The sequence below is a fragment of the Macrotis lagotis genome, chromosome X (genome assembly GCF_037893015.1).
Source record: "Macrotis lagotis isolate mMagLag1 chromosome X, bilby.v1.9.chrom.fasta, whole genome shotgun sequence".
Classification (NCBI taxonomy): domain Eukaryota; kingdom Metazoa; phylum Chordata; class Mammalia; order Peramelemorphia; family Peramelidae; genus Macrotis; species Macrotis lagotis.
Window position 1 is genome coordinate 93,412,527 of NC_133666.1, and position 23,226 is coordinate 93,435,752.

Consider the following 23,226-nt stretch of genomic DNA (forward strand, 5'->3'; position numbering starts at 1 on the left):
TAGCTCTTGTCACCCTAGAAATCCTTTTACTTCCTTTGTGGTATAGTTGAAAAGTTCCCCTTAGGCATAGTATACCTTCTGTCCTAAGGTTAATGGTGCCATGAATCTGCATCTAGTCTGTCCTTGGATCCAAATGCAGATACTGCTTTTAGATATTCCAGGAATGACCTGTACTTTAATTAGGATTATTAGAAGTCACCTTAAATTACAGATAATTTATTGTCATATCCTCAATTTTCTGTATTTGGCATGTGAATTAGTTTTTATTCTTAGAATGCTGATTATTAATGGGGTTTTTTGTTTACTTGTCTCTTAAAACTATGTATGTATACCTTCCTACATAGACATATGCATTTGAACATGTAAATAAATCCCTGAATATAATTGAGTACAATCTGGAAGAGCACATAATTAATTAGTTGATTGTTTCAGCATAATGCATGCAAAATAATAAGTATCTGTTTGCATTTAGAATAAATGAAAATATACAAAAAAACAAGTTTTTAAAAATTGGTGTTTTAAAAATGGTGGAAAACATTACTATTGAAATAATTCTGTTTTAAATAAAAGATTTCTCTCTTTTTTTTTTACATAATTTGAATAGCCACCAGAAATCTGTTTGAAAATTTAATCAATTATAGCTTGTGAAGATAGAAAGGGGGTAGAGATACATGTTGTTTTCATAAAAATTTATATTCTTAACAAAGGTCGGGTCTAGTTGAAATATTTAATTTAAAAAGACATATACCAAATCAACATGTTTGCTTATATCTGGAACAGAGAAAACATGTTGAGTACATTTATTGAGTTAATTTGTATTTTCCTGGAATTTTTGCCCATAAAATATTGTCACTGGAAAAGTATTTGCCTCCAGATGCTGTTTTCATTCCTTCTTTATTTCTTTTTTGTAGTTCCTATATTTCACAGGAGAGGAAGATGTCACACTGTCCTTTTGATTAAGTTGTTTTACCATTGTCTATAACACTATCCTTCTTTCAGTCAGTGCATGTTAATCTCATCTGTTTAAGAATTTGTATTGTTATCTATTGTTTGAAAGGTTGAGAAGCTCCCTGTTCTTATAGGTATTTGTTTCAGATTTATCATTTTTTCATCTGATCGATTGAGATCAAAGCTAGGAGGACACAACTCACTAGCCAAAGACAGAATGAAGACTACCTACTTAGAGAAGGAAATTTATGTAAGAAAGGAGATTATGAGGAGTTCAAATTATGAGGGCTTTTTACAAAGAGAAATAGCAATAGAAATAAAAAAACAAGTGAAAAGGATATTAGTAAAAGAATAAGAATAAGCTTCATTATTGAGGAGTTAACTGTGGGTTGTTTTTATAGTATCCTTATTGCTTTCATTTTATGCACTGCTTTCTCCTGCAAAACCAAACACCTGGTGTTTGTTAAGTATATTTTATGTGCCAGTCACTAGCCTGAACACAAAGGATAGAAAACCAAAACTGAGGCCTTGCCCACAAGAAACTTAAGTTGTGGGGTGAAACTTTTCATATATATAAATAAATAAGGAAAAAATATAGTAATTTGAGGGCATTTGCATCTTGAGGAAGAGGGTCAGAAAGGGCCTTATGTTAGGAATAGTTCTTGAGGTGAGCTTTGAATAAAAGTAGGAACTCTTAAGAGATAGCAGTATGGAGAGCAATATGAAACTATGCCCAAAGAGCAATAAAAATGTTCATATCTTTGACCCAGCAATTCTAATTCTAGGTCTGTATCCAGAAGAAATCATAAAAAATGAGAAAAGTTCCACATGCCCCAAAATATTCGTAGCAGCTCTTTTTATGGTCACAAAGAATTGGAAATTGGGGTATAGTTGAACAAGTTGTGGTATATGAATGTTATGGAATACTATTGTTCTATAAGAGAAGCATGGAATGAATTGAAGGATCTGATGATGAGCTAAGGGAACAGAACCAAGAAAACAACGTACACATTAAGAATTTTGAGCAACCTTGATGAATGCAGTTGCTCTCAGCAGTTCAGAGACCTAGGACAACTATATTAGACTGACTATGGACAATGTTAACTCCATCCAGAGGAAGAAAAACAAACCAAATAAAAACCCTTCAGAATCTGATGAAAACTGCATTCATTTTTTTAAAAAAATATCACTTATGTATTTCTTTCCGTTAATCCTAATTCCTTATACCAAAAATGACTAACCTGTAAACGTTTAATACAAATGTGTATGTACAATATTATCCTGACTATTCACTGCTGAGGGGAGGGAGTTTAGAAAACATACAAGCTTAGAAAATTATACTTTTGGGAAAAAATTGAATTCAAAGGATTTTGAATGTCAGAGAACTTGCTTTTTTTTCACTGGAGATATAGGTGAGGCTCATTCTCTTTTTTGTTTTGCAAGGCAATGGGGTTAAGCGGCTTGCCCAAGGCCACACAGCTGGGTAATTTATAAGTGTCAGAGGCTGGCTGCCCCCTCATTCTCTTTCTTAACCCACTTGTGGACTAGGAAGTCAAGTCACCAGAACAAGGCTACCATGCCTTCATAGTTCTCCAAACTTAGATAGGTACAAGCTTGAGCAGGTTGTCGTTCTTTAATCTGATGACTGTCAAGTCCCTGTCTTATCACCAGTGCCCATCAATGTCTCCTCAATATTATGTCAATATATGATTTCTCATTATCAATTGGCCATTAACAAAGGAATATTTACAAAAAATATTTCATAAAATTTGGCATACAAAACCCTACAAATCAAAAGTACTCTTCTGTCACCTTGTAACCTTTGTGCAAAGTAAGCTTAAATTTAAAAATAGTTGCTCTAAAGTATTAAATTCACTTCTGATATGTATTTCAACTTCTGAGTTGATACTGTGCTCCTGGGTCAATCAGGTTATTCTCCCAACTGGCTTCTCAGTCATTTTAACTGTTGTAGCTATTGGAATATTGGTTTGATTACAGTTTTCTGGACCACTTGGAACCTTTCTAATTTTTGAAGCTCACAAGGTTATAGTCTGCTTCATTCCATCTCTGATAATTGTTCATGTAAAATCAGTAAATAGAAAACTCAATAAAGACAGAAAGTCAGCAATAACATGCTTTCACAGCTAAATGCTAAGTGGGTAAGAGAGAAAGCCCATGGTCACTCTTCTCTTTCCAGTAGCCTAAAGCAGTTCTTCTTCTTCCTCATATGAAAAGCATGGGAGAAAGAAAGAGAAATGTTTCCTGGAGAAAGATTGGGGATGGGGTAGGGAAAGGCAAAATAAAAACATGAAAATCCAAAGTACTTAAAATCAGAAACCTTTAGTGCTTAGCAGTACTACTGTGTGAAATTGAGTCTGACTCTTCCAGATGCTGAAATTTCAAATCCTACAACTATTTATGTGCTTATTGACTGATTTATTGCATTTTGATAGCTTGCTTTTATTCATATTCAATGTAACCTGATAGCAAGTATAGCATTCTGAAAACTGATATATTCAGAAAAAACTGAGAATTGAGAAAAGTATAATGGTTTTAACGAAAATAAATATTTATTTCAAGAAGAATGAGTGAGACCTCAAAACACATGAAAATTTTAAAATGCAATTTTATCAATTAAATATTTATTTGTGAGTAATTGGAATAAATGATCCTGTCACCATATGGTGACAGGAACAAATTAGTTCCAGTGACACATGCTGCTATTATATAGCTTTCAAGGAAAGAAATTAGTTAACTTCAGTGGACATTCCAAAGAAGAGAGCTACATAGTGGTAAATCTACTGTAGTAACAGAGAGAGATAGAAATAGAATGAACTTAAGAGGTCATAGAGTTCGGTCCCCACATTTTATGGATGAAGAAAATGAGTCTAAGGTCTAAAATATTTGGGATTCTAAGATGAAGCAAGATGGAATTTAAAGGATTTCTAAAGCAAAAGCTTTCTAATAACCATTCAATGCACTCAAAGTTATGAGGCTTTCCATATTAATTCCTAAAATGGCCACTATACCGGAATTAATATAAACAAAGTAGAGTTTAAAGTAATTAGATACAAGACTTCACCTTTGAACACAAACTTGACTGTGACAGAGTAGCACAATTCCACACCATCGATCTTATTTTACTAATTTGATATTTTCTTGTTTTTTCTAAATAATCCTTGTATAAAACCAAAAGAACGGTCTGTTTTATATATCAATATGTGTAATGCTTATGGAGATTCACTGTAATTCAATAAATCTCAAAAGCTTAAACTTTTCTCTTAGTAGCCCTTGAGAAATTTCTAGTCACAAAGATTGACTCTGAAGATCAAGTTCCATTACAATGTTCTAGTATTCATCATGTATTCAGTATATCCATGTGATGACTATGACACCATTACAGTTTAGCATTTTGTAAACTGGAACAACAAATGTTAGTAATTCAAATGATAGGACTAGTCTCCAATTTAATGTCTAGGCAATCTAGCTCTTTGATTGTAAAATCATGTGTAGAAATAATCTGGTGGACTTCAGTTTATTATTCTGATAATATTAGAGACATGATATCCTTTATTAGATTTTGTAAATTATCTGAGCATTATGAATATTTTATAAACCTTTCTTCTGTAGAATGACTATGCTAAAGTATAGATTAGGTTATCCTAAATGCCTTCCTCTATCTTTTTGCCTTCTCATTTTGTGTTTCTTTTGTCCTTTTTTTGTCTTTTCTTTTTCTTCCAATGAAATCACTTTCATTTCAATGCTAGTTTCCTATTTTCCTTCTATTTCTTTTTCCTCTCTTTGTAATAAAGTATGCTCAAGTCCTATGTTGATCCTGATTCCTTCCATGTGTCATTATTTCAAAGAACTCTGATTTTGACAGTGGGATAATTGATAGAGATTATGAATATAGATCTAAAATTGGATGGTATTAGGGAATTGCTATAGCCAAAATCTTCATTACCCTTTGGCCATCCTGATGCTGAACTTCTCCGAATTTAGGTAGGCCTGTCCTCAGAAAATAGAATTCATGCTGGAGGGTGCACTAAATACTTAGATTGAGGAAATTTACTAGAGCTCATGCTCTAATAAAATCCAGTGTCATCCAAAACAGGATGCATCAGGAAAAAAAAAAACCTAAGAATTTGGATGCTATGCCACTTGATTCACATATGTATTTTTTAAAGATTTTTTTTTTGCAAGGCAAATGGGGATAAGTGGCTTGCCCAAGGCCATACAGCTAGGTAATTATTAAGTGTCTGACTGGATTTGAACCCAGGTACTCCTGACTCCAGAGCTGGTGTTCTATCCACTGCACCACCTAGCTGCTCCCCATATGTGTATTTAATACTGGTATTACTTCATCATCTATGGTACCTTTTAGGAAAATGTAAGTTCCCTGAATTTCTCTTTTCATTGATTCTATTTTTCCTTTTTCTTTGAGTGTAATCATGATTGTCACTCCTGTCTTTCTTCTTCAGCTGGAGCATAATGTATTCTGCTCCAGCCCTTTATTTTTATTGTATGTGTGTATTTTTTTTTTTGTTTTTTGTGTGCACTTTGAAAACAACATATACTTGTATTTTGGTTTCTAATCAGTTCTTCTATCTTCTATTTTGTAGGTGAGTTCATCCCTTTCATGCTCCTAATTATAATTCCAAATTGTGTATTTCTCTTCATCTTCTTTATCTGTCCTTTTCATTGTTCATTTTGTCCTCTCTTCAAAGTCTGTTTTGTTTCTGATTAGTGTCTCCCTTACTCTGCCTTCCTTTTTGTTACCTCTCTCTCCCCCAAAGTTTCTTTTATCCCCTTACCCTCTTCCATTTGCACTTGGGTAAGGTGAATAACTTATGCAATATTGTAGGACATTATGTTCTTTCCTTCTTGAACTATTTCTGATGAGAAGTTCAAGCATTGCACTCCGCTACCTCACATTTTCTCCTCATTATAAAAATCTTCCCCACCCTCTTCTTTTACATAAGACAGGTTCTCTCATTCACATCCTCTTACCATGTTTCCTACTGCATCAATTTTTCTAACTGTTCTGTTTTCCTTTTTCCTATATGATAAACTTGCACTCATACTCTGCTTCCAAGTATATTCCTTCTAATTATCCTAAATATAATAATCATAATCATAATAATGAATAGGTTGCATTGCCATTTTCCCCTATAGGAATTTAAATAATCTACCTTCTTAAATTCCTTATGATTTCCATTCATGTTCACCTTCTTATGATCCTCTTACATCTAGTATTTGAATGTCAGATTTTCTATTTTGCTCTGGTCTTTCATCAAGAATCCTTTAAATAAAACCTCCACATATATAAAAATATTCATAGCAGTTCTGTTTGTAGTGGCAAAGAATTGGAAATTGAGGGGATATCCATTAATTGGGGAATGACTGAACAAATGGTATGTGTATGTGATGGAACTCTATTATAAGAAATCATGAGGGATGGGATTTCAGAAAAGCCTAGAAAGATTTGTAGGAATTGATGCTGTGTGAGATGAACAGAACCAGAAGAACATTACACATCTTAACAACAACATAGAGTAGGGAAATCTGGGACACTAATACATTGTTGGTGGAGCTGTGAATTGAATAGAATAAATATTGTTTATAGAGAACAATTTAGAATTATGCCCTAAGGGCAATAAAATATGCATACCCTTTGATCCAGCAATGCCATTACTGGGTCTGTATCCTGAAAAAATCATGAAAAAGTGCAAAAACTTCACTTGTACAAAAATGTTTTTAACACCTCTGTGGTGGCAGAGAATTGGAAATTGAGTGAATATCCATCAGTTGGGGAATGGCTGAATAAATTGCACTATATGTACATTATGGAACTCTATTGTTCTATTGAAAAATCAGGAGGGACAGGATTTCAGAGAAGCCTGGAAAGACTTGAGATGAGCAGAACCAGAAGAATATTGCAACATGGGGGTGATGATCAATCTTAATGGACTTGCTCATTCCATCAGTGTGATAATCAGGGACAATTTTAGGGGATCCATGATAGAGAATACCATCTGTATCCAGAGAAGGAACTGTGGAGTTTAAACAAAGACCAAAGATTATCATCTTCAATTTTTAGAAAAGTTGTCACATGTCACATAATATAGCTATCTCAATCCTTATGAATTTATTTCTTCTCTTAACACATTCGATTTTGATCTGTGCATATCATGGACACAAATATAAAGACTACTGATTTCTGTTGGGGGAAGGGAGGAGGGAAATGAGGGAGAAAAAAATTATAAAATTCAAAACTTTTGAAAAAAAAGATTGGTATTCCTATTATTATCATTGTATGTAATTGGAAAAACAGATAAAATATTTATATAATTTAAAAAACAAACAAAAAAAGGAAAAACTTTTCAAAAGGAATCCTTTTAAAATCTCTCATTAAATGTTCATTCTGTTTCACCTTCCCATTCCATTCCACCATATAGATAGATAGATAGATAGATAGTATTGTGCTCTTTTTTGCTGACTAAGCTATTCTTGGATGTAATCCTAGCTTCTTTGCTTTCAAGTTTATCATATTCTATGTCTTTTCTTCTTTTTATGTATTCCTCTGTTTACTTCTTGACCTGGCAGCTCTGAGTTTTGGGGTATAATGTTCTTGAGAGTTTTCATTTTGGAATATCTTTCAGGTAGAGACTTTTGAATTCTTTAAATTTCTATTTCTCTTTCTGGTTCAAAGATATATGGACATTTTTCCTTATACTTTTTGAAATGTGATTTCTCAGCTTTTTTAAAAATCATATCATTCATAAAGTCCAGTGATTCTTAAATTATTTCTCCATCATTTATTTTCCATTTTAGTTATTTTCCTATGAGGTATCTCACATTTCCTTGTTTTTTATTCTATTAATTTTGTTTTATTGTATCTTGATGTGATCAGTTCTACTTGACCAATTCTAATTTTTAAGAAATTGTTTTCCTCAGTGAAGTTTTGTATCTCCTTTACCACTTGACCAAAATGGACAACTTGGGCAAGAGAGTTTTACTTAATTAGATCATTTGAGTGATTTTTACACATTTCCTTGCTGAAAAATCTCTCAAGGTATGACTAATTATATCTCCTTTTTAAAATTATTGAATGATAGTAGGTCTCATTTTATTCCAGTAGTTAATCTAAATTATCTAAGGACTTCCCTGAGTTAGACCTAATCTAAAACAGTTAAGATAAGAGTCAATGAAATTACTTTAATTAGTTATCTCATCTCAAAGTTAGTGACTCTCTGATACCTTAACCAGATGAATCATGCTTCAGTCATGATTTAAACAAAATACCAGAAGTCCTTGAAAAGAATTTAATGAAATGGGGTGATATTACACAGAAATGTGTGTTTAGATTGATTGAGGAAAAATGATTTTTCCAAATGAATAATTTTTATTTCTATAACCGAGAGATTAAACTAGTGGAAATTAAGGAGTCATTCTGATCAAGTCCTGGAAAGGAGGTTAGGGTCTCACCCTTTGTCCGCTCCCAATACCTTTGGTATGAGAAGGACCCTGGGAGACTCAAAAGATGAAGAATATATTAAATTTTCCATATTTCTATTAACATTGTAGTCTAATCTTTAGGACAGTAAGTACTAATGACAGCATCTACATTAAGTACCAGGAATATTATTGTATTTAAAGAAGAAATGCAGATTCAAAGTTCTACAAGGACATCAGCAGAAAAACTATAAAATATCTACGTAGAATATCATGAAGGGAAAAAAAAGACCTCTGGCAACCAAGAAATGTAGTTTTCCCTTTGTCACATGAGTCCTCTGAGTTTTAATCCACTTGCTCACTTTACTTATGAAGAAGAATGTCACAGACTTTTGAAGTGGTTCTTTTGTACCAACTATTCTTTGCATAATAATAAATACCTATTTCTAAATCTTGGATCCAGACTAAGTTCCCAAGTGTAGCAAGTTGATATGGAAGAATGGGTCTCTGTGGAGAAGAAACAGTATTATGAAAAGAAATAGTAACACATGATAGAAAAATAACTGTAAGTAGATCATTAGTCTCCAAGGTGGGAAAGTTGCTCTGGGAAGTGTAAAAAAGGACAATTGTTCAGAAAGAAAAATCACTTGTAATATTGCATTTTACATGTAAGGACATACAAATTATGATATCTTACAGTCAAGCAAAAATAGCTGTAGGCTAGAATTGTAAACTGGAGAGTAGAATGTGTTGTATACAGATGACAATTATCCTGTTTAGAATATTTTCTTTTCAACTGAGTAATGGCTTAGCAAACTGGTATATGTATGTCATGGAACACTATTGTTCTTTTTTTGTAAGGTTTTTGCAAGGCAAATGGGGTTAAGTGGCTTGCCCAAGGCCACACAGCTAGGTAAATATTAACTGTCTGAGGCTGGATTTGAACCCAGGTACTCCTGACTTCAAGGCCAGTGCTTTATCCACTATGCCACCTAGCCGTCTCTATTGTTCTATTAGAAACCAAGGAGAGATGGGAATTCAGGGAAGCCTGGAGGGATTTGCATGAACTGATGCCATGTGAGATGAGCAGAACCAGCAAAATACTGTATACCCTAACAGCAACATGGGAGCAATGATCAACCTTGATGGACTTGCTCATTTCATCAATGCAACAGTCAGGGACAATTTGGGGCTCTCTGCAATGAAAAATACCATCTGTATCTAGATAAAGAACCGTGGAGTCTGAACAAAGTTCAAGGACTATTCCCTTTAATTTAGGAAAAAATCCAGATATCTTATTGTCTGCTCTTGTTATCTCTTATACTTTTTGTTTCTTCCTTAAACATGTGATTTCTCTCTCATCACACTCATTTTGGATTAATGTACAACATGGAAACAAAATAAAGACTGACAAATTGCTTTCTGTGGGGGGGATGAGTGAGGGAAGTAAGATGGGGGAAATTGTAAAACTCAAATAAAATCTTTAATTAAAAAAAGAATATTTTCCTTCCTCATATTTGCATTTAATTCTATTATACTTAGCACACATACTTATTTGTTTAATGTGTGTTCTGAGGTTAATTTTGGTATCCATTAGGAATATCAGTAAGCTTTGTACACTATTAAACTATTAAGAACAAATAATTATTTAATAAGCAATGATGATCCATCCAAACCAGAATTTTTTATTTTATTTTATATTTATTTTAATTTTATTTTATTTTAAAGATTTCCCTGAGATTCCTGTTTATGTGTTTGTTTGTGTGTGTGTGTGTGTGTGTGTGTGTGTGTGTGTGTGCACATGAATGTCTATGGGTATGTAAGTGTGGCTATGAATGTGTCCATGAGATGCTAGGTGGTTGCTGCCAGAAATGTGTTTTACAGATTGCTTCAACAGCGGTATTGGTGGATCTCATTTATGTCACTCCTGAGATGTGAAACCAGGCTAAAGGAGTAGATTTAAAAAAAAAGAGAGATTCTAAAACCTATAGTTCATATCTAGACATCTGAATGTCTGTTTCTATTGTTTTTCTCTTCCTCTTCTCTTAGTCTTTAAGTGTCACCTTAAGGTTATTTTCCTCTGGGTTTGAACAGTGTAATGAGCATTATACTTTAAAGGGATAGTGGGAGAAAGTAAGATAGCAGAACACTAGAAATGCTAGTAAAACTCAATTCTCATGAACAGAACACTTTTTTTGTTAGCTTGAGAAGATGCAATTTGATTTTTCTTTACCAAAAGACTTTCCTTAGACAAGATGCTTTCTATAGAAATTTTTAAAAACCTAACAATGTTTACAATGAAATGTGCAAATAAAATTTTCAAAAGTGAATGGTTATAACTATTCTATTTCCAAACAAAATATCAGAGAAATCTTTTTGCTTCACCTAATATCCAAGTAGCAACTAAGGCAAAAATAGACCCATTGGCTGCTTATTGGGGGAGAAGGAAGGGGGAGGGCGGATAAAGAAGCTGTTTTTATTGAAACTACAAGCATACTGCTATGAAGAAAGCCAGGATCATAATTCATCCTAACTCTGAAAAGGGTACAATGATCACATTGCACTAACTGCATCATTTATGGTCTATGGCTTTACCAAACCCACTCTAGAATTGGTTGCCAGGAGTTATAGATGTTGAAAAAAAGAGAATTTTAGTGAATGACCCTGATTCAACAATCCAAGTAGCCTGCCTCTCTCTAAGCCAAAGTAATCGAATTGGCAGCTGAATCAAAGGCTATAGTAGTTCCTTTGTTTGAGTACTTGTAAGGGTTAGTAACTAACAGAAGGTCAACAAAGTTTAATGAAAAGAAAAAAAAAGAAAATATTGGAGGAGAATAACTAGAAGGATTGATTCATTTGGGACTTTTTAATATTGTTTCAGCAGACTAGAACAAAGGTAGAAGGTAATCCTGTGAGAGACTACCATATTTCTCGATTTCCAGGGTGTTAAATTTTACTTCATAATTTCCAAATTGAAATTATTTATGCATTGAGGTACAGAAGTATTAGAACCAAAAACTAATATCTATTCAACAGTTAAATTGGAAATAATGATTAAAAATTACAAACTATTGTCTGTTAAGAATTAAGATAGCCAACTTATCCTGAGTTCTGTTTGGTTTTCTAAGTTAGCAATTAAAGCATAAAATTAAATTTTGATAAAATTATGTCTGTAAACAGCATCAGTTATTTTTACTATAGACATTCTTATGATTCTTACTAAATAACTTTTCAAAAATTTAACCATCTATTCTTTTTCTTTCATCTCTTTTCTTCAGAATAGTAAACACCTTTTTCTCTTTAAAATGTTTAATTAACTTTTGCATTGCCAGTTGAATGCTATTGCTTTTTAAAATTTGAAAGGTTGATCGGTCCTATGAGATAGTATAATTGTTTTAGAACTGGCAATAAATGTTTCAGAAGAAGTGGAATAATGCTTTGTTGCCAGCATTACTTTTTTAATATTAGTTCATCAAAAATATGAAATTATTTTCATAAAGGATAGCCATTTCCAGTGTAATTACCCTCCCCTCCTTCCATTTGCCTTTTTTTTTATTACTATTGACATATTTTCTTCAACATGGCTTGGAAATATGCAGTCATTTTAATATGAACAAAAGCAGTAAAGAATGCTATGTACTGGTTATTCAAAATAAACTCACTATTTAGAAGGTAGCCTTGAAGTAAAGACTATACAAAGGCTAAAACTTGCATCTAAATAATTATACAAAGCCTTCCTTATTTGTTCTAATTGATGGAAAAAAAAACCCTTATGGATTGGTGAAAACTCTGGACAATAAAACATTTTAGAAATGGGACTTTATAATCCTAAAATTCTTATAAAAAATCAAAATAGGCAAATAACTCATTGAATATTGGAATTCCTTACAATAAATAAGAACAATTTTTCCAATAAAGTCTATTTTTTATTAATATTGCAATTAATTTCATTTTATGAGTAGTGATATAGTAAATTGGAATTCTGGAAATTTAGAGTTTTGGTTGGGTTTTTTTTGTCTCAAAAGACCTTTAAGATTAAGTGACTCATGAATATAATTATAGAAGTTGAGTGGATACAGCAGGATGTTGGTTCAAAAATCCTACATGTTTTATGTAAGACTGAAAAAATATTTAGACTTATAGAGTTTCTTCTATCTGGTAGAATCTCTGCTTTTCTTCAAATATCAAGTTAATACACATGAACCTGATTCCTCTAGGAGCTACTGCCCTCAGTCCTCATCCAAATCACTGACTTAAATGTTATGTAAATGTTGCTTACCCCAGTCTATCACAATTTATGGCATAGAATTTTGTCTTATTAGATTCAGAGTAATGCTTTAAATTGTCAAAATGTTTTAGACTTTTAATTCTGTCACTCCCCTCCCTCAGCTCAATGGGCTCATGCCCTGGGGGCCCCTGCTTACCAGCTCAGTCTGCTTCTGTTTCTGGATCTGGGCTGCAGAAAGACCAAGCTGCTCCCTGTGTGCCCTGAGGGCTGGGCTGCAGGTGCTCGCTCTGGCAGAGGTTCCCCTCTGTTCCCCCACTTTGTGCCTGGTGCTCCCCAGGGTGCAGCTCAGGAGACTTCCCGCTGCTGTGAGCTGGGGCTCCCAGTGCCCTGGGGCTGCCTCCAGGAGGCTGAAGTTTTCACTCTGGCAGGCCGCCCCAACAAGCCCTGGGAGCAGAGTCTTTCTGCTCTTTTCTAGGTTACCTTGAGTAGAAGAACTGCCTCACTGGGTCCCTTTGTGGGTTCTGTCTCTTAAAAGTTTAGTTAGAGTCCTTAGTTCCAAGTTTTATCAGAGAGCGCCAAAGACTGGTTCCCTTCTTGTGGCCACCTTGGCTCCGCCCCCTCGTTTTATTGTAACTTGATGTGATCAGTTCTACTTGACCAATTCTAATTTTTAAGAAATTATTTTCTTCAGCGAAGTTTTGTATCTCCTTTACCACTTGACCAAAATGGACAACTTGGGCAAGAGAGTTTTACTCAATTAGATCATTTGAGTGTTTTTCACACATGTCCTTGCTGAAAAATCTCTCAAGGTATGACTAATTATATCTCCTTTTTAAAATTATTGAATGATAGTAGGTCTCATTTTATTCCAGTAGTTAATCTAAACTATCTAAGGAAGTCCCTGAGTTAGACCTAATCCAAAACAGTTAAGAGTCAATGAAATTACTTTAATTAGTTACCTCATCTCAAAGTTAGTGACTCTCTGATACTTTAACCAGATGAATCATGCTTCAGTCATGATTTAAACAAAATACCAGAAGTACTTGAAAAGAATTTAATGAAATGGGGTGATATTACACAGAAATGTATGTTTAGATTGACTGAGGAAAAATGATTATTCCGAATGAATAATTTTTATTCCTATAACTGAGATTAAACTAGTGGAAATTCAAGAGTCATTCTGATTAAGTCCTGGAAAGGAGGTTAGGGTCTTACCCTTTGTCCACTCCCAATACCCTTGGTATGAGAAGGACCTTGGAAGACTCAAAAGATCAAGAATATATTAAATTTTCCATACTTCTATTAGCATTGTAGTCTAATCTTTAGGACAGTAACTACTGATGACAACATCTACATTAAGTACCAGGAATATTACTGTATTTAAAGAGGAAAGGCAGATTCCAAGTTCTACAAGGACAGCAGAAAAACTATAAAATATCTACATAGAATATCATGAAGGGGAAAAAAAAGAACTCTGGCAACCAAGAAATATAGTTTTCCCTTTTTCACATGAGTCCTCTGAGTTTTAATCCACTTGCTCACTTTACTTATGAAGAAGAATGTCGCAGACTTTTGAAGTGGTTCTTTTGTACCAACCATAATAATAAATACCTATTTCTAAATCTTGGATCCAGCCTAAGTTCCGGGTGTAGCAAGTTGATATGGAAGAATGGGTCTCTGTGGAGAAGAAACAGTATTATGAAAAGAAATAGTAACACATGATAGAAAATTAACTGTAGGTAGATCATTAGTCTCCAAGGTGGGAAAGATGCTCTGGGAAGTGTGAAAAAGGACAATTGTTCAAAAAGAAAAATCACTTGTAATATTCCATTTTACATGTAAGGACATAGAAATTATGATATCTTACAGTCAAGCAAAAATAGCTGTAGGTTAGAATTGTAAACTGGAGAGTAGGGTGTGTTGTATACAGATGACAATTATCCTGTTTAGAATATTTTCTTTTCAACTGAGGAATGGCTTAGCAAACTGGTATATGTATGTCATGGAACACTTGTACTATTGTCCTTTTTTTTAAGGTTTTTGCAAGGCAAATGGGGTTAAGTGGCTTGCCCAACGCCACACAGCTAGGTAATTATTAAGTGTCTGAGGCTGGATTTGACCCCAGGTACTCCTGCTCCAAGGCAGGTGCTTTATCCACTATGCCACCTAGACTAGAGGATAAAATAAACTCACTATTTAGAAAGTGGCCTTGAAGTAAAGATTATACAAAGGCTGAAACTTGCATCTAAATAATCATACAGAGCCTTCCTTATTTGTTCTAATTGATTGGAAAAAACCCTTATGGATTGGTGAAAACGCTGGACAATAAAACATTTTAGAAATGGGCCTTTATAATCCTAAAATTCTTATAAAAAATCGAAATAGGCAAATAACTCATTGAATATTAGAATTCCTTACAATAAATAAGAACAATTTTTCCAATAAAGTCTATTTTTTATTAATATCGCAATTAATTTCATTTTATGAGTAGTGATATAGTAAATTGGAATATTGAAAATTTAGAGTTTGGGTTTTTTTTTTGTCTCAAAGAACTTTAAAATTAAGTGACTCATGCATATAATTATAGAAGTTGAGTGGATACAGCAGGATGTTGGTTCAAAAATCCTACATGTTAGACTTCTGGCCAAGATGGCGGAGAGAAGACAGGTACAGTTCTAAAGTCTCCTGATCTCTTCCCCATCTATCACATGAAACAAACCTCTTAAAAGAAATCTGAACCAGGAAACCCAGAAAGAAAAGCCAGGAGAGGAAAATCTACCTCAGGATTTGTCTCCTGAAGCAGCCTTGCCTGAGTACCTGCAGGTGAGTCTGAGCTCGGAGGGAAGATCAGCCCAGGATCAGCCAGATCAACCGCTAAATCAGAACTGGGAGTCTGAGGGCCCGAGAGCCGGATCTGCTGGATCAGCAGTGGGGCTGGACGAAGGGGGCTTGGGTCCGCGGGGAAGCAGAGGCACTGGTGTTGGTGCTGTTCCCCTGGAGCTTGGGGAAGAGGCTGCGGGGAGAGGTCTGGTGCAGGAGAGCTGCTGACACCATCCTTAGGCTCCTCAGGACTGAGAAACTCTGAGCCCAAGCCTCCATTGCACTGAGGCCTCCTCCCAAACAAATGCAAATGATTTCTGCCCCAGGCCCAGGTGTGTGAGCAAAAAAACCAGCCCTGCAGAGGAATCACCTCAGGCCAGGGTAAAGCCCACCATTGATTGAAGGGAAAAGAATTCAATAGCTCCAATTCCCTCCCTCAAGCAAAGGGAGAAGGCCTGGCAACCAAGGTCACAGACACTCCAGAGAGGGCAACCAGCACCTCCTACTGGCCAGCCAGAGAAACTGCACTCAGTAAAGCCTTTAGAGATCCCAAGCCCAGGTGAACCAGCCCCACCCAACTCAAGGTCTTAGCATAATGAAGGGTCAGCCCAAAGGTGGATCCATAGAAAAATTCCTGGAAGGGAAAGACCCCAACCCAGAAAGACCTGGAACATCTGAGGAGAATACAATCTGGTCTCCAGCACTTAAAGACTTCCTTGAAGAAATAGGGAAGGAATTTAAAAATCAACTGGAAAATTTGGGGGAGACAATTAATACCTTGCAACAAGAAAACAAAACCTTAGAAAGTACAATTGGACAATTACAAAATCAGAACAACTCTCTCAGATCCTCAAATGAGCAAATGCAATAATAAATGAATTCTCTCAAACCCTCAATTGGTCAAATGGAAAGCTCTTTCAAAAGTAGAATGGACCAATGGGAAATGGTTAATGAAGAAAACTCCTCCCCCCAAAAAATAATGGAGTCTACAGAAACTAATGACTCCACGAGACAGCAAGAGTCAGTTAAACAAAATCAAAAAATAGAAAAATTAGAAGCAAATGTGAAATACCTCATCAACAAAACCACTGACCTCGAGAATAGATCAAGGAGGGGCAACCTGAAAATTATAGGACTTCCTGAAAACATTGAAGAGAAAAAAAGCCTGGACTTAATATTACAGGATCTAGTGATGGAAAACTGCCCTGACATCATCGAATTGGAGGGCAAAGTAGTTATTGAAAGAGTACATCGATCCCCACCAGAAAAAGATCCTAAAAGGAAAACACCAAGGAATGTTGTGGCCAAACTCCAGAACTATCAGATAAAAGAGAAAATCCTGCAAGCAGCCAGAAAGAAACAATTTAAATATCAAGGAGTCACAGTAAGGTTCACGCAGGACCTTGCTGCATCAACTTTAAGGGATCGAAGGGCCTGGAATGAGATATTTCAAAGAGCATGGGAGCTTGGAATGCAGCCAAGAATCTACTTTCCTGCAAAGCTGAGCCTTCTCTTCCAGGGAAAAAGATGGACATTTAATGAAATGGAAGAATTCCAAAAATTTCTAATGAAAAGACCAGAGCTAAACAGAAAATTTGGATATCAAACAGGAGGTTCAAGAGACACATGAAAATGTAAAAAAAGGGGGGGGGAGTAAAAGGAAAAAAATGCAATCCAGCAAGTTGAAACTGGCTATATCCCAGCATGGGGGGGGGGGGGCAGGAGACTCTCATAAATCCTGAGAAATGTAACTCTAACAGAGAGAATATACCGAGCCAGAAATGATTGACATCCATGACCTATCCATGAGACTGATATCTAATGGGATGTAACTGGCTCTTTAACTCCACTGGGGAAAAGACTCTAATAACTCTCAGGAATTTTGACTCTATTCAACAGAATATACTGAACTAGAAGGGACAGACACTCAGAATTTTTTATGACTTAGATAGAATGACGTAAAAAAAATACACTACCTCCCTAAAAAGGGGGACAGGAAAGAGACGGGAGGAGGGAGGGGATTGAATGGGACAAATCTCATTACGCTAAGAGGTACAAAAAACCTATAGTAATAGAGGGGAAGAAGGGAGTAGAGGAGAAACACCTGAATCTTCTTCTCATTAGACTTGGCTTAAAGTCAACCTACACATACTCAGTTAACTTATAAAACATCTAACCTTTCAAGAATTAAAAGGGGAAAAGGGGAGGGGGGACAGAGAAAGGGAAGGGGAGTGGAGGAAATAAGGGGAAATAAAAAAAGGAAGGGAAGGGAACAGAGAAAGGGGAAAGAAAGGGGAGGGTGTAATATAGGAGGGCAAACACACTGAAGGGGGTGGTATTCAAAAACAAGATACTGGGGAATATGGATAAAAGGGGGGAAAGGGGGGAAAATACAAACAGAAGGAAGATAGCACAGAGGGCAATAAAGAATTAGTAATCATAACCTTGAATGTGAATGGGATGAACTCTCCCTTAAAACGTAAGCAAATAGCAGAGTGGATTAAAAACCAGAATCCTACAATATGCTGCTTATAAGAAACTCATTTGAAGCAGAGAAATACATATAGAGTAAAGGTAAAAAGGTTGGAGCAAAATATGTTTTGCTTCAGCTGAAGTAAAAAAAGCAGGGGTAGCAATCCTTATCTCAGAAAAGCAGCAGCAAAAATAGATTAAAAGAGATAAGGAAGGAAACTTTATCCTCCTAAGAGGTACCATAGACAATAAAGTCATTTCAATATTGAATATATATGCACCCAGTGGGACAGCACCTAAATTCTTAGAGGAGAAGCTGAAAGAATTACAGGAAGACATAGACAGCAAAACTCTACTAGTAGGAGACCTCAACCTCCTGCTATCAGATCTAGATAAATCAAATCATAAAACAAACAAGAAAGAAATTAGGGAAGTAAATAGATTGTTAGAAAAATTAGATATGGTAGACTTATGAAGGAAACTGAATGGGGATAGGAAGGAATATACCTTTTTCTCTGCAGTACATACAAAAATTGACCATGTACTAGGACATAAAAACCTAATGATCAACTGCACAAAGTCAGAAATAGTGAATACATCTTTCTCAGATCACAATGCAATAAAAGTCATATGCAACACTGGGCCAAGGAGATATACACCCAGAGCAAATGGGAAACTGAATAACCTCATCTTAAAAAATGAGTGGACCAAAAAACAAATTATAGAAAGAATTAACCATTTTATCCTAGATAATGATAATAATGAAACAACATACCAAAACCTATGGGATTCATTCAAAGCAACTCTCAGGGGATATATTATAGCTCTAAATGCTTATACGAATAAATTGGAGAAAGAGGAAATGAATGAGCTAAACATGCAACTAAAAAAATTAGAGAAAGAACAAATCAAAAATCCCCAATCAAATACCAAATTAGAAATTTTAAAAATTAAAGGAGAAATTAATAAAATTGAAAGCAAAAAAACTATTGAATTAATAAATAAAACCAAAAATTGGTATTATGAAAAAAACAATAAAATTGATAAAACTCTCATCAATTTGATTAAAAAAAGAAAGAAGAAAACCAAATTGATAGTATTATAGATGAAAAAGGTGAACTCACCACCAATGAGGAGGAAATTAAAGTAATAATTCAAAATTATTTTGCCCAACTTTATTCCAACAAATTTGATAATCTAAGTGAAATGGATGAATATTTACAAAAATATAAGCTGCCCAGGTGAAATGAAGAAGAGATTAAATACCTGAACAACCCTATCTCAGAAAAAGAAATTCAACAAGCCATTATTGAACTCCCTAAAAAATAATCTCCAGGGCCTGATGGATTCACAAGTGAATTCTACCAAACATTTAAGGAACAAATGATTGCAATCCTATATAAACTCTTTGGAAAAATAGGGAAAGATGGAATTTTGCCTAACTCTTTCTATGAAACCAATATGGTACTGTTACCCAAACCAGGAAGAGTTAAAACAGAGAAAGAAAATTATAGACCTATTTCCCTGATGAATATAGATGCAAAAATCATAAATAAAATTTTAGCAAATCGACTACAGCAAGTCATCACTAGGATAATACATTATGATCAAGTAGGATTAATTCCAGGAATGCAGGGTTGGTTCAATATTAGGAAAACTGTTAGTATACTCAATTATATCAATAACAAACCAATCAGAAACCATATGATCATATCAATAGATGCTGAAAAAGCTTTTGACAAAATACAGCATCCACTCCTATTAAAAACACTAGAGAGTGTAGGAATAAATGGACTGTTACTTAAAATAATTAGCAGTATCTATCTGAAACCATCTACAAGCATTATACTCAATGGGGAGAGGCTAGAGGCATTCCCAATAAAATCAGGGGTGAAACAAGGGTGCCCATTATCACCACTGCTATTCAATATTGTATTAGAAATGTTTGCATCGGCAATTAGAGAAGAAAAATAAATTAAAGGAATTAGAATTGGGAAGGAAGAGACAAAACTCTCACTATTCGCAGATGACATGATGGTCTACCTAGAGAATCCCAAGAAATCATCTAAAAAACTACAGGAAACAATTAGCAATTTTAGCAAAGTTGCAGGTTATAAAATAAACCCCCATAAATCTTCAACTTTCCTATATATGACTAGCAAGAAACAGCAGGAAGAGCTAGAAAGAGAAATCCCATTCAAAGTAACCTCAGACAGTGTAAAATACTTGGGAGTCTATTTGCCAAGACAGACTCAGAATCTTTTTGAAAACAATTATAAAACACTTCTCACACACATTAAATCAGATTTAAATAACTGGTCAAATATCAACTGCTCATGGATAGGTAGAGCTAATATAATAAAAATGACAATTCTACAAAAACTAAACTATCTGTTTAGTGCCCTACCAATCAAAATTCCAAAAAATTACTTTAATGAGCTAGAAAAAATTTTAAGTAAATTCATATGGAGAAATAAAAAGTCAAGAATTGCCACGTGCTTAATGAAAAAAAAATGCAAACGAAGGTGGCTTAGCACTACCTGATCTAAAATTGTATTATAAAGCATCAGTCACCAAAACTGTTTGGTATTGGCTAAGAAACAGAGTGGTGGACCAGTGGAATAGACTAGGTGTAAAAGCAGGAGAGGATTATAGTAATCTGCTCTTTGATAAACCCAAAGAGTCCAGCTATTGGGATAAAAACTCCCTCTTTGATAAAAACTGCTGGGATAATTGATAATTAGTATGGAAGAAACTTAGATTAGACCAGCACCTCACACCCTTTACCAAGATAAGATCCAAATGGTTACAAGACATAGACATAAAAAATACTATAAGCAAATTAGAAGATCAAGGACTAGTCTACCTGTCAGATCTATGGAAAGGGGAACAGTTTATGACTAAGGAAGAGTTGGAGAACATCACTAAAAACCAATTAGATGATTTCGATTACATTAAATTAAAAAGGTTTTGCACATTGCAAACCAATGTAATCAAGATCAAAAGAAAAGTAGTAAATTGGGAAACAATCTTTACAACTAATGATTCTGACAAAGGACTCATTTCTAAAATATACAGAGAACTGAGTCATACTTTTAAAACAAAAAGCCATTCCCCAATTGACAAATGGTCAAAGGATATGCAAAGATAATTTACAGATGAGGAGATCAAAGCAATCCATAGCCATATGAAAAAATGCTCTAAATTATTAATTATTAGAGAAATGTAAATTAAAGCTATGCTGAGGTACCACCTCACACCTCTCAGATTGGCCAGTATGACCAGGAAGGATAATGATCATTGTTGGAAGGGATGTGGGAGATCTGGGACACTATTACACTGTTGGTGGAGCTGTGAACTCATCCAACCCTTCTGGAGAGCTATTTGGAATTATGCCCAAAGGGCAACAAAAATGTGCATATCATTTGACCCAGCAATACTACTACTGGGTCTATACCCTGAAGAGATGAGGAAAAAGGGCAAAAATATTACTTTTACAAAAATATTTATAGCAGCCCTGTTTGTGGTGGCAAAGAATTGGAAATCCTGTAAATGTCCTTCAATTGGGGAATGGTTTAGCAAACTGTGGTATATGTATGTCATGGAACACTATTGTTCTATTAGAAACCAAGAGGGATGGGATTTCAAGAAAACCTGGAGGGATTTGCATAAACTGATGCTGAGTGAGATGAGCAGAACCAGAAAAACACTGTACACCCTAACAGCAACATGGGAGTGATGTTCAACCTTGAAGGACTTGCTCATTCCATCAGTGCAACAATTGGGAACAATTTTAGGCTGTCTGCAAAGGAGAGTACCATCTGTATCCAGATAAGGAGCTGTGGAGTTTGAACAAAGTACAAGGACTCTTCCCTTTAATTTGGGAAAAAAACCCAGATGTCTTATTGTTTGATCTTGGTACCTCTGAGAATTCTGTTCTCTTTAAGGATATGATTTCTCTCTCATTACACCCAATTTGGATCAAGGTACAACATGGAAACCAAGTAAAGACTGATGGAGTGCTATCTGTGAGGTGGGGTTGGGGGGAGGGAAGCAAGATTGGGGGAAAGTTGTAAAACTCAAATAATATCTTTAATAAAAATTTTTAAAAAATTTAAAAAATCCTACATGTTTTATGTAAGTCTGAAAAAATAGTTAGACTTATAGAGTTTCTTCTGTATGGTAGAATCTCTACTTTTCTTCAAATATCAAGTTAATCACATGAACCTGATTCCTCTAGGAGCTGCTGCCCTCAGTCCTCATCCAAATCACTGACTTAAATGTTATGTAAATGTTGTTTACCCCAGTCTTTCACAATTTATGGCATAGAATTTTGTCTTATTAGATTCAGAGTAATGCTTTAAATTGTCAAAATTTTTAGACTTTCAATTCTCTCATTCAGTTTGTAACTAATCACCTTCAGTTTTCTGTTGCCACAAATTTGATGAAAATCGCTTTTATCTAAGTCATGTTAAAGAAGTCATGAAATACAGAATTAAGTATTAGTCTTCTTGGTAAATTGATATTGACTTTATCTGTGAGTTGCACAAAGGAATATAGAAATGGGAAGTGACTTTTCCAGTGTCATAATCAAAGAAGAGTAACTTTATTCTCTATCAATTGAATCACATTCCATTTTATTTCTCTTTAAATTACAGGACATTAAATAGGTCCTAAAATTGTGAGGATACAGATTTAGAAATGTCATTTAATCTAACCCAACTTTATAGAGAGAGAAAATGAGATACAAAGTATCACACATTCAGTAAATGTCAGAGTTGAGACTGAAAGTTAGAATCTCTATCTCTATTGAGTTCTTAGGATATCAATAGAATTTTTTAAAGAAGATGAGATCATTAATAAAAGTTGGTTAGCATATGTTCTATAATCATGATTTTTAAAATTCATCTAGATAATTCCTGATGAACTTGGACAAATGGCTAACTGTACTTGACTCCTATTAAGAGTTTATCATGGGACCACTAGGTGGCGCAGTGGATAAAGCACCGGCCTGGGAATCAGTAGTACCTGGGTTCAAATCTGGTCTCAGACACTTAATAATTACCTAGCTGTGTGGCCTTGAGCATGCCACTTTACCCCATTTGCCTTGCAAAAAAAAAAAATCCTAAAAAAAAAGAGTACCATAACTATGGGAATTATGTAAAGACTAGCAAACTGCCTTCTGTGGGGGGTGGGGGGAGAGAAGCAAGATTGGGGGAAAAATGTAAAACTCAAAACATTTCTAAATTTTTTTTTAAAAAGTGTTTATTATGTACAGTTTCGTCATCTCTAAGACTGCCAGA